The sequence below is a fragment of the Lactuca serriola genome, chromosome 8 (assembly GCF_051521515.1).
Source record: "Lactuca serriola cultivar US96UC23 chromosome 8, Lser_US96UC23_V15, whole genome shotgun sequence".
Classification (NCBI taxonomy): domain Eukaryota; kingdom Viridiplantae; phylum Streptophyta; class Magnoliopsida; order Asterales; family Asteraceae; genus Lactuca; species Lactuca serriola.
Window position 1 is genome coordinate 305,078,024 of NC_136415.1, and position 13,653 is coordinate 305,091,676.

Sequence of the window (13,653 nt, forward strand, 5' to 3'; positions counted from 1 at the left end):
TTGGCTTGACCAATGGTCCCACTATTGTTCCCTTCTTCTGACTGCCCCTCATTCAGCTCAGGCTGTTCAACTGGTATTGAGGGTTCAATCCTATTGTTCAGCAGCAATTGTCTCATTTCCTCCTTTTGTTCAGCCATCATGGCCTGAATCATGGTTCGCACTCCAGCCATTGTGATTGGTTCAGGTGTTGCTGCTACCACAACCACTCGCTCAACCACAGGTGGTTGATTCTTGTTTTCGTTCACGTTTCCAGCTCCACTCCTGGTTCTTGTCATTCTGATCTATACACTGAAAATAAGGTGAAATTAGATCCTTATTCACGATAGATATTCAAATCATCCATATCACTCCGAAACGTTTACATGCTAGCTCTAATATCGTAGACGTACGCTTAGAATCCTACACACATAAGGTTTCCAGATCCGGTCGGCAACAGACCATAGATCCGAACAAAAAATATCATATATGGCAACATATAACATTTAGCACATAAAAGCATTTTAGGGACCGCTCCTAAAATAAACTAGTGCTTGTGTCAATTTAGGTGTAATACCTAAAATATAATGGACACACTCAACTCACAATCATCGCTTAGCATCCTAAGTTTAAGTCTAGAAATAAATCCATATTCCTAGTTCGCTTAAACTAATGCTCTGATACCAACTGTGACATCCCCAATTTCACGGCCAGAAAAGACCGATTTGTTTATGCTTTGTTTTTAAAATCAGAGTAATCGTTTAAAGGAAACTGTTGCGGAATTTGTTCCCAAAAACAAAAATATGATAACCATTTATCCAGACATTTCTCAAAGAGAATGTATTTTCATTAAATAATAAAACCTTGGGATGTCATGTTCGATACAGACCAAAAGCATAAACAATATAAAATAGACGTTACAATAGTTATTTATAACTACTGATCTATAATCCAAAATCTCTCGTCAAGTCCGCCAACTTATACCCTTGTGCCATTACCTGTAATGAAAAGAAAACTGAGTGGGTCAGGCTTGGGAGCCTGGTGAGCATATAGGGTTTTCAACCCACAATAATATAATTATTATATTTAATTAGCAAACAATCAACCCAATTACCCATCCCCATTATCTTCTTAAGGTTTTACCCTAAGAATCAACTATCCTTCATTCATTTATTTGTAAGGAATTGGCACGAATTCCATTACTGCCAAAGTTTATTTATCTAATACTAAATCCATAGTTATCAGGTGCTAACTCCATAGTTGCCAAGGTTTACTCAACAAGCGCTAACTCCATAGTCGCCAAGGTTTACTCAACAAGCGCTAACTCCATAGTCGCCAAGGTTCATCAAATAGGTACAAAGTCACATCGTCGCCAAGTTTTATACAATAGGCGCTAAGTCCATAGTCACCAACTATCCCATCTACCCAAGTTCTACCCAACATTTTCGTAGATATAAATACTTACACAGTTTAAATCAGTTAATTTTGACTTTATTTTTAATATATTATAATTATATTACTTATATATTATTTTTAGTAGGCCGGGACAGGAAAACTCCGTTATAAACTCATAACTTCTTCGTTTGATGTCCGTTTTCGTTTGTCTTTCCGTCGTTGCACTACTATCAATGAGATCTTCAATTCTCATTTAGATCACTAAGGATAGATATCTATCAACCTTAAATTCACTATTTACGTCGCGCTGGGTCGCGCTAGGTCGTGTCGGTTCTGTCGCAAAACTTCGACAGGTCATAACTTCTTCGTTATAACTCGGATTTTGGCGTTCTTTATACGAACGGAAACCTTGTGACATATACTAAAACTTGGTTAAGATTAATACTTCTAAATAATCTTCCATAAAAAAAGTCATTTTTGATGCTTATCGTCTCTAAGTTGACTAGCCCTGATCTACGGACGTTACACTTATCTCCCCCTTAGGATGATTACGTCCCGGAATCATCAACGAAACATGATTCGTATAATGACTCCATACGTTATCTCTCCATCCTATGTAATAGCCTTGATGCTCAATCCTGCATCTGCTCTTCGTACTATGTTGGACTTTCAATCATAACCTTCGAGTTATAAAATAAATCCTTTTTGAGGACTCCTTCTTCTTCTTAGGATAAGTACATTCCCTTATCTATTGTAACAGACTGATGGGTCGTGATCTAATGACCTCTCATCGTATGATGAAATGCTTAAACTCAAGTCTCTTAGAGTCAAATTCCATAATGGAATATACCTTCCTTCATATTCTAATGTGATATAATCACATTTTTTTATATGCAGCATTTCTAGCTTCAAGCTTCCTTAACAACGATCGCGATGCCATCGATCGCATTGATTTCAATCTTATGACTTAAGTCAAATGCTACATCGAAGTCGGTTCTCTGAACCACGTAACAAACTCATCGTAGTCGGACTCAATTTGATATGACCACTAGGGTCAGAAGATCAGTCATCTTTTTAGTCATTACCGAAACAATGGTAACGACATACTTGAATAAAAACGAACTCAATTACAAGTTTCTTGGTAACCTTGTGACATCCCATGATCCAAGCGTGAGTCCTGTGCTTCCGGTAGTATAGATCTCTACTACCATTCACACCTACTCATACTCGTCCGAAGCATTGTCTCGCAGTTAACCAAGCCACCATACATAAATCATATAATCATTCAACACATCAGATAACAAAACCAGGGTTTATATTAATTCTTGAAACTATTACACAAAAGTTCAAGTTCACCCTATACTATGCCTCTAACAGGCTATGCTTCCCGATACAGACTTTATATATTAATATGAAGTCTTCATCTTTTAATCCTCCCATCTTTTTCTGCTTCGTTGAGGAACATGTTGAATGCCCTTGGTTGTGGAGGTGTGTTTTTCTTTGGGCATTCTTTAGAAATATGCCCTTTTTCGTTACATCTATAGCACACCTTCTTGATGGGTGCGCACTTGTTGGCGTAGTGCCCTGTCTTCCCATATTTGTAATAAGTCATCTCCTCGCTACATTTCCCGAAGTGTTTCTTCTTACACTTCTCACACCACTTAGCTTCATCTCTTCCCCCAGATTTAGAGAATTTGCTTTCTTTGTCGATTATTGAAGATCCTTCACGCTTCCTTTTCTCTCCAACTTCAGCTCTTTCCAGACCCTTTTCTTTTATTTGGGTCTCAACATTCTTGGCTGCCCAGATGGCGGCTTTCAGAGTAATTTCTTGCTTGACTATCGGACCAAAGTCCGCTGGTAATCCACTGGCAAACTTGTTGACCTTGGAAAGTTCAGTTGGAATTAGGTATGGAATAAGCTTCATCTTCTCCGTAAAGCTCGTAGCGTATTCAGTGACGCTCAATTTTCTTTTCTTCAGATTCTGGAACTCATTGTTGATTTCCAGGAGATCTTGCTCATAGCAGTATTGCATTTTCAGTTGCACCACGAACTCTTCCCAAGACATCTTGCTAGCTTCCCCCTTGGGCATCGAACCAGCCAGTAACTTCCACCAACTCAGTACTCCAGATTTTAACTGAGGGATTGCAAGAGCGGTCTTCTGTCTGTTGCTACACTCGCAACTTTCAAACATTGTCTCCATCTCGGAGATCCAGTCCATGACTAGCACCGGTGTTGGGCTCCCAGAAAGACATGGTGGTTTGGATGCCATGAAATCCTTGTACTTGCATCCACGTCCATCATTGCCTCCATCATGATTGTGTTGACGAACTATTGGTGGGTTGGCTTGACCAATGGTCCCACTATTGTTCCCTTCTTCTGACTGCCCCTCATTCAGCTCAGGCTGTTCAACTGGTATTGAGGGTTCAATCCTATTGTTCAGCAGCAATTGTCTCATTTCCTCCTTTTGTTCAGCCATCATGGCCTGAATCATGGTTCGCACTCCAGCCATTGTGATTGGTTCAGGTGTTGTTGCTACCACAGCCACTCGCTCAACCACAGGTGGTTGATTCCTGTTTTCGTTCACGTTTCCAGCTCCACTCCTGGTTCTTGTCATTCTGATCTATACACCGAATAAGGTGAAATTAGATCCTTATTCACGATAGATATTCAAATCATCCTTATCACTCCGAAACGTTTACATGCTAGCTCTAATATCGTAGACGTACGCTTAGAATCCTACACACATAAGGTTTCCAGATCCGGTCGGCAACATACCATAGATCCGAACAAAAAATATCATATATGGCAACATATAACATTTAGCAGATAAAAGCATTTTAGGGACCGCTCCTAAAATAAACTAGTGCTTGTGTCAATTTAGGTGTAATACCTAAAATATAATGGACACACTCAACTCACAATCATCTCTTAGCATCCTATGTTTAAGTCTAGAAATAAATCCATATTCCTAGTTCGCTTAAACTAATGCTCTGATACCAACTGTGACATCCCCAATTTCACGGCCAGAAAAGACCGATTTGTTTATGCTTTGTTTTTAAAATCAGAGTAATCGTTTAAAGGAAACTGTTGCGGAATTAGTTCCCAAAAACAAAAATATGATAACCATTTATCCAGACATTTCTCAAAGAGAATGTATTTTCATTAAATAATAAAACCTTGGGATGTCATGTTTGATACAGACCAAAAGCATAAACAATATAAAATAGACCTTACAATAGTTATTTATAACTACTGATCTATAATCCAAAATCTCTCGTCAAGTCCGCCAACTTATACCCTTGTGCCATTACCTGTAATGAAAAGAAAACTGAGTGGGTCAGGCTTGGGAGCCTGGTGAGCATATAGGGTTTCCAACCCACAATAATATAATTATTATATTTAATCAGCAAACAATCAACCCAATTACCCATCCCCATTATCTTCTTAAGGTTTTACCCTAAGAATCAACTATCCTTCATTCATTTATTCGTAAGGAATTGGCACGAATTCCATTACTGCCAAAGTTTAGTTATCTAATACTAAATCCATAGGTATCAGGTGCTAACTCCATAGTCACCAAGGTTCACTTAACAAGCGCTAACTCCATAGTCGCCAAGGTTTACTCAACAAGCGCTAACTCCATAGTCGCCAAGGTTTACTCAACAAGCGCTAACTCCATAGTTGCCAAGGTTCATCAAATAGGCACGAAGTCACATCGTCGCCAAGGTTTATACAATAGGCGCTAACTCCATAGTCACCAACTATCCCATCTACCCAAGTTCTACCCAACATTTTCATAGATATAAATACTTACACAGTTTAAATCATTTAACACTTACGTAAAACATCAATTCCATGCCCATCTCAAATAGACAAATAATATATAAACACATAGCATGTATTTCGTAGCAAATACTTCATATTTTTGTGTTAGAAGAAAGTAACTACACACTCATGCATATAAACAACAATATACTTAATACACTCAAACCATACTTGTATTATTATCGTGTTTATGAAAGGTAGTATACACTCACTTGATCGGAAGATGATTGGACGACACTACGACTTGCAGAAGTAGTAATCCTCAGCAGATCTGGAAGATCTTCACAAAAATTGAACTTCTCGCGGCCAGAGCTTCGGCTCGGGAATCACGCTCTTCGGGATTCTCGGGGCTTCGGATCTTGCTTCGGGACTCGAGATTGAGACCGGGGCTTCGGGACACTTCGGGCACGCAAAACGATGCAAAACGGGAGAGAGAGAAGAGAGAATGAGCAACCAAACTCGGCTGGCCCTTCAAATCTATTTATAGGGAAAATTTGGCCCTTGCCACGTCGTGGCAACCTTTTTCCACGTCGTGGGCTTGGTCGTCACTGCATGCGTCATCCCAAGTTGCATCTGGGGGCCTCCCGGAGGTGTCAGGAGTTTTGACGTTCTTTATATCCCCGCGAGGGTGAGATTATGCTCTACAACTCTCGTTTAGACTCCATTGGCTAATTTTGACTTTATTTTTAATATATTATAATTATATTACTTATATATTATTTTTAGTAGGCCGGGACAGGAAAACTCCGTTATAAACTCATAACTTCTTCGTTTGACGTCCGTTTTCGTCTGTCTTTCCGTTGTTGCACTACTATCGATGAGATCTTCAATTCTCATTTAGATCACTAAGGATAGATATCTATCAACCTTAAATTCACTATTTACGTCGCGCTGGGTCGCACTAGGATTTTGGCGTTCTTTATATGCACGGAAACCTTTTGACATATACTACAACTTGGTTAAGATTAATCCTTTTAAATAATCTTCCATAAAAAAGTCATTTTTGATGCTTATCGTCTCTAAGTTGACTAGCTCTGATCTACGGACGTTACAGTTATGCCGCTCTTTCTGAGGCTGCTGTTGCAGCGGCCACCGCAGCTATTGCTGCCGCGAGGCCGCAGGGTGGTGATGCGTTGCTGTTCCGAGAGTTCAGCAACACAAAGCCACTGGAGTTTGATGGGACCCAGGACCCGGTGGCGGCTATGAGATGGATTTCTGACATAGAGGGGTGTTTCTTCACTTGCTCATCTCCTGAGCATTTGAGAGTATGGTTCGCGCTGAACTAGCTTCGTTTGGGAGCGAAGGACTGGTGGAAGTTTGTGATGGCACACTTTACGCCTGCTGAGCTTGCGGCGGTGACCTGGGAGAGGTTCACTACCATGTTCCGAGATGAGTATGTTCCCCAGGTGGAGAGGGAGCGTTTGGGCCAGGAGTTTCTGAACCTCAAGCAGGGTACTGAGTCTGTTGTGGTGATTACCAGGATGTTCCACGAGAGGGCGATGTTCTGCCCTGAGCACCTGTCCACTGAGCAGGCACGTATTAGCCAATATTTGAGTATCTTGAGGCGAGACATTCAGGAGTTTGTGGCAAAGTCCTTGTACCGTACATTTGCCGAGCTTTAGGAAAATGCCCGGAAGAGGGAGATTGAGCTAGAGACTCAGGCCAGGGAGGAGGCGGAGTCTCAGGGGAGGGATCGGCGATCGGCGCAGTCTCAGCCGGCAACCAAGCGGGCCAAGCCCGCTGATCCCAAATCAGAGAGCCAGAAGGGCCGCACTAGTGGGAAGTGCAGCAAGGGTCATGATGGAGTCTGTAGAGCGGGATCTTGGTACAAGTGTGGCAAGGAGGGGTATACGGCCAAGGACTGCCCCAAGGGGTTTGCGGTGTGTTTCCACTGCAGCCAGACCAGACATCGGAAGGCAGAGTGTCCGCAATTGTGAGGATCATCTCAGGGAGCACCCCAGGGATCTGCCCCTGCCGCCATCAGAGCTACCGAGTCGGCCAGTGAAGGCTGAGGCGCCGAGGGCACGAGGGAGAGCCTTTCAGTTGACCGCGGAGGAGGTCCGCGCAGCGCCCGATGTCGTGGCTGGTATGTATTCTTTCGTGTATTTATTTTGATGTTGAGATATTATGCTTATATTATGTTATGCATAGGTACTTTCCTTGTGAATTATGTACCTGCCTTGGTGTTATTTGACTCGGGTGCGAGTCGGTCTTTTGTATCTTTGGCTTTTAGTCAGCATATGACTGTTAGTCGTGATGCATTGAGTCGGCCTCTGAGAGTTTCCATAGCTGAAGAGAGGGTGATATATGCCATAGAGGTTCTCCGGGGGTGCGTGTTCGAGATTTTCAGTGTTGAGTTCCTGATTGATTTGGTTCCTATTACAATGGGTGATGTCTGTGTCATTGTGGGCATGGACTGGTTGAGCAGATTCGGTGCGGTTATCGACTGCGAGCGACAGTTGGTGACCATACGAGACCCTAGTGGGGGAGTTCTTATGGTGTACGACGAGGGTACACGTTCTGGATCAGCATTTTGTTCAGCCGCTAGGGTGAGGCAGTGTCTGCAGCAGGGCTATAAGGGTTTTGTGGCGTATGTGATGGATATGCGGGTGGATTCCGAGAAACCGAGGTCAGTTGAGGAGGTTCCGATAGTGCGTGAGTTCCCAGATGTATTTCCAGAGGAGTTGCCGGGTGTGCCTCCCGTGAGGCAAGTGGAGTTCAGTATCGATTTGGTTCTGGGGGCTGCGCCTATCGCTAAGGTGCCTTATCGCCTTGTACCTCCAGAGATGCAAGAGTTATCCTCGTAGCTTTAGGAGCTGCTGGGGAAGGGGTTTATTCGGCCGAGTAGCTTTCCGTGGGGAGCGCCTATCCTATTTTTCAAGAAGAAGGATGGTTCACACCGGATGTGCATTGATTACCGTGAGTTGAACAAGCTGACGGTCAACAACCGTTACCTGTTGCCGAGGATCGACGATTTGTTCGATCAGTTGCAGGGAGCATCTTGGTTCTCCAAGATCGATTTGAGGTCTGGGTATCATCAGGTGAGGGTGCGAGATGAGGACGTCCAGAAGACAACGTTCAGGACGCGTTATGGGCATTACGAGTTTGTGGTGATGCCTTTCGGGCTCACCAATGCCCCGGCAGTGTTCATGGATCTCATGAACCGAGTGTGCAGGCCGATGCTGGATCGGTCAGTGATTGTATTTATCGACGATATTTTGGTATATTCGAGATCTAGAGAGCAGCATGAGGAGCATTTGAGGGAGATCCTCGGAGTTATGAGAGCGGAGAGGCTTTATGCCAAATTCTCCAAGTGTGATTTCTGGTTGCGAGAGGTCCAGTTCCTGGGTCATCTCGTTAACTAGAAAGGGATATTGGTCGACCTGGCCAAAGTTGAGGCGGTGATGAGTTGGGAGGTGCCGAGGTCACCCTCCGAGATCAGGAGTTTCCTAGGGTTGGCAGGTTATTTTCGGAGATTTATCAAGGATTTCTCTAAAATCGCAGTGCCACTCACCAAGTTGACCCGGAAGGGTGTCGCTTTTTCATGGAGCCCCGAGCAGCAGGCCTCCTTTGAGACGCTTCGCCAAAGGTTATGCGAAGCCCCGGTGTTAGCCCTCCTAGGGGGGATGGACGACTTTGTGGTATACTGTGATGCATCGATCTTGGGGTCGGGAGCGGTGCTGATGAAGAGAGGGCATGTGATAGCATACGCATCGAGGCAACTGAAACCTCATGAGACGAGGTATCCCACCCATGACCTAGAGTTGGGGGCAGTGGTGTTCGCCCTCAGGATTTGGCGTCACTACCTGTATGGGGTTTGGTGTACGATATACACAGACCATAAGAGCCTGAAGTATTTGATGGATCAGCCTAACCTAAACATGCGGCAGAGGTGGTGGTTGGATGTGGTCAAGGATTATGATTGTGAGATTTTGTACCATCCGGGCAAGGCTAATGTGGTAGCCGACGCCCTGAGTCACAGAGCGGAGAGCGCCCCATTGCGAGGTGTATGTTTGCGATTGACCGTGATGGCTCCGGTGTTGGACACCATTCGTGGAGCACAGGATGAGGCCGTGAGATCGGAGAACCAGAAGAGAGAGCGAGTTGTTGGGTTGGTATCGGAGTTCGTTACTGATAGTCGGGGGCTTATGACCTTTCAGGGGCGTATATAGGTACCGTATGTGGGAGGGGCGCGTACCATTTTGATTGAAGAGGCTCATCGGTCGAAATTTTCGATCCATCCTGGGGCCACTAAGATGTATTTGGACCTGAGGAGAGAGTATTGGTGGCCCTGTATGAAGAGGGATATTGCATGGTTTGTTGAGAGATGCTTGACCTGCTGTAGGGTTAAGGCCGAGCACCAGAGACCGCATGGTAAGTTGCAGCCGTTGGATGTTCCCGAATGGAAGTGGGAACAGATCACCGTGGATTTTATCACCAAATTGCCAAGGACTGCCAGGGGAGTTGATGCAATTTGGGTGATTGTGGACAGGTTGACGAAGAGCGCTCACTTTCTTGCTATCAGCGAGAGTTCTTCAGCAGAGAACTTGGCAGAGGTGTATGTGAGGGAAGTGGTGTCACGACATGGAGTGCCGATCTCGATTGTTTCAGACCGTGATGTGAGTTTCACTTCCAGATTCTGGAAGAAGTTTCACGAGGAGTTGGGTACTAGACTGCATTTTAGTACCGCATATCACCCCTAGACAGACGGACAGAGTGAGCGGACGATTCAGACGCTCGAGGACATGCTCCGGGCATGTGTGTTGGATTTCGGGGGAAGTTGGTGTTGGGATATGAGCATTCTAACACTCCTAAGTGCACATGCAACCCTAAATACCTTGGATCTATGTTTTCTCTATTATACATGCAAATAACAAGTTCCATGGTATTATCCTAATCTAGCATACAAAACAATGAGTGTAACAAGATAGAATACATACCTCTTTGATGTAGAAAGTCTTCATGAAGCTTGAGTGCCTAGTGCCCCAAGTGTGACACCTCAAATGGTTCACACAACACCAAATACACTTGGAATAACTTGAGAGAAATCTACACTTCATGAAATCGACTAGCCCTTCTATTACTCACACTAGTATGATCCTAGTGGCCGATTTTGTCAAGAATAAGATCTTTATATAGTGTTACAATTAGGGTAAACCCTAATTGTCATGACATTCCATTTCCTTGGATCCATGGGTTCAAATACACCATGGAGCATCCATGGACCATCCTATGGGTTTTAGCCCAACTTGATTATCCATGGAGCATTAGCCCACTATACAAGTATGGATGATTTAAACAATCAACCCATATATTTAATTAGTCTTCTTTTGATCACTTAATTAATCCTAGATTAATTATTGATCAATACTAATTAAATAATCTTATTATTCTTATTATTAATATACTAGAACTTATAATATATTAATAACCATAAGTGTCTTATTTCTCTCATTATAGTCTATCCAAGTGCATGATGCCATGCAACCCAAATGGACCATGCCGGGTCAGATCAAGTCTTACCAATTATAGTTATGGACTTAGCATTAATCCAACAGTCTCCCACTTGGATAAGTCTAAAACTATTATTGCGTATGACTTCAGGAACCAACTGGCAATCGTAGCTCTCAAAAGCTTCTATCGAACTCTGACCTTGTAGATGAACTCTGACCTTTTTCAATGACTTGTCCATTAGATAAGGGATCGTATATTCCTCCGTTCTAGATATCATATAGACTGAGACATGGATTATAATCATTCTCTCTGTCCATTTGTTGTTTCCTGATTTCCGATTTATGACGACTGACTAATTGAACAAATCAAATCAGCCCTCGCCCGGCCGAGCACTTCCATTTGTCATCATCAAATCATCGAGGGGCCCACATATATTGCTTTTATCCTGAAAGTAAAAGGAATGGATAAACTTCGACTCATATGGCTTGTTATACTACTTGTTGAATCATACACAAAGACACGTTTTATAGCACCGAGTTACCAAATGCGTTTTCGTGCAATCAATGTACTATCAACTCATAGTAACAACTCATATCTCTAGGTTTGAAGAATATAAGATATTATCGTCTCATGATCACCCGTGATAAAATCCATGAAGTGATTCCAATGAGCGCGGGTTGAATCCAATACTCAGAACTTATGAGCACTCATGAGTGTTGTAGCCCTTTGTCCAACACCTTAGACCTCTACAAGCCAACCCATGACATTCTTAATTCATATCTACTTCCAACATATGACCGACTGTGGATGGTTTGAATAACTTAGTCATTCCGGAAGAATAACCCAGTTTATTCTGGAAGTCAAAACATGCAAAGTGAAACACAATAATAATTGAATCCAATATGGTATCAAAACCTATGAACATAAATAAAACACCTTTTACTTATCACCATATGATTACACATTATTCATTGTATGCTGTTTCAACTATCAACTTTATTCTTGAATTTAAAACAATAGTTGTCCCATGCTCCAAACATGTACACTATATTTTTCTAAACACTAGTCATGCCACACACCAAGTATGCATACTATGTTTGTCTATGATCTTTACTTTGTGAACTAGATCAATTGAACATAACTTCAATGATTCTCTTTTCACACTCCCAAATCCTTACTGCAAATGCATGAATTCCAAATTCATGCCATTTACTGAAATCTGTTAGATTCTAAACTTATATGCATTGATCCTCTTGTAATGATTATGCACAAAGTCAGAAATACTTGAAAACAATCATTACAGAGTATTCTAAAGGAGATTAACTCCTTGGAAACATCCTTCTTGCATTAAGTTTCCTTAATCTTACACAGATTGAAAATTCCAACTCTGAAACATTTCCAGATTCCATTTTGACTATCACTTCTGAACAAGAGTTGCCTCCTTACAGATTATGTCAATATGGTCCTTCCAAAATTATCACTATACTTCCAACTGTCCTTGAGCAACCAATCTTTGGTAAACCTTAGATTGTCCTCGACAGTTGTTTAATCCTTTTAGTCATATCCAGTTCTAAACCTTTTCCCTTCTTAATGCCTCAGGCATTTGGAAAATTTTAGAATGGATGAATATAGCACATGTAATCGATCCTATATCCGAAGCATATGGGACACAATTCATGATGTCTCACATAAAGACTAAACCAGTCTTTTGCTATAATATTTCCATTTCAATTTGCCAAGTTCTCATAATTCAGATTATGAAAAGGGATGCCGTAATCATAATCGAATTTTAGAACGCAAACAATAGACCCATATATAGAATTTCCTTATGTTGATCCATTCCAACATGAAATTCATATATATACCCTTAACTAAATACGATTAAACCTCATGATCTAAGCTTATAGATTTGAGATGAAGTATAATTTCATCTCCCTTAATTATAGCAAAACAACTCTTTCCCAATTGAAACTTTTGTTTTCTATAATTAACATTGCTAACTTGCAATACTTATCATAATTATCATGCTCCCACTAACATGATGATTATTGGCATAACACTTATGCTCCCACTAGCTTTGACATGTACTCAGAAATCAGCTGGACTTCTAGAAATCAATACTTCATTGACTTTCTTACCAAAGTTTAGATTTCTGATACTAGATTGTTTTGATAAGACTTTATCAAAATCATACAACTTCCCTTAGATAGCACACTTGTGTGTCTAAACAACTATGAAGAGGGATGCCATAATCATAATGGTTAGAACTTTTTGCCACTTCTCACAAGTCCAGGTTAGTGTGCCGGTAAACCACACACGCTCCACTAACGATTTTGAGAATGCAAATATCACAAGTGCTATCTAGCTAAAATCTACTTAGTGAAAGTGTTTCCTCACCATCATTTTCATGAATCGGAGAGAAACCTTATGACACTTATATTTTTATGGTGTATGTGTTCTTATCCATGTGAATTGTCAAAACCATAGTCACAAGACAAGGATAATGACAAATCCAAACTCATATGGATAGAACTCAATCTTAACTTCTTACCACCTGGCAGCTCAAGGGCCTGCCATTGCTTCCAAGTTGTTGTGCAACAAATTGAGAAATCTAAGAACTCATATGCAAAGCCAACTTTAACTGGAATGGGCACAGAATATCTCAACACAATAGGTTATAAACCTCAAGTCGTGTGCTAGTGAAGAACTTCAGGTTTTATTCATGATTAGTTCTTGAGACTTTCAAGACCTTTAAGACTCCCACTGTCCTCTTGACATATAAGACTTCCTTGTCAGATATTCAAGAGATCGTGTGGATTCTAACCAAGACAAACACTTCACACAATTGGCCTAAGTTGGTCTTTGTTTTATCCAAAACATCACAACTTACCAATTTCAAATGTACAAGAGTAGAAAACTTTTACTCTTACATTTGACAAGTGTTTTAAACCTTCTTTGAGACATGTCACTCAAGTTACAATCTTGGAGTATGACTCTAAGACT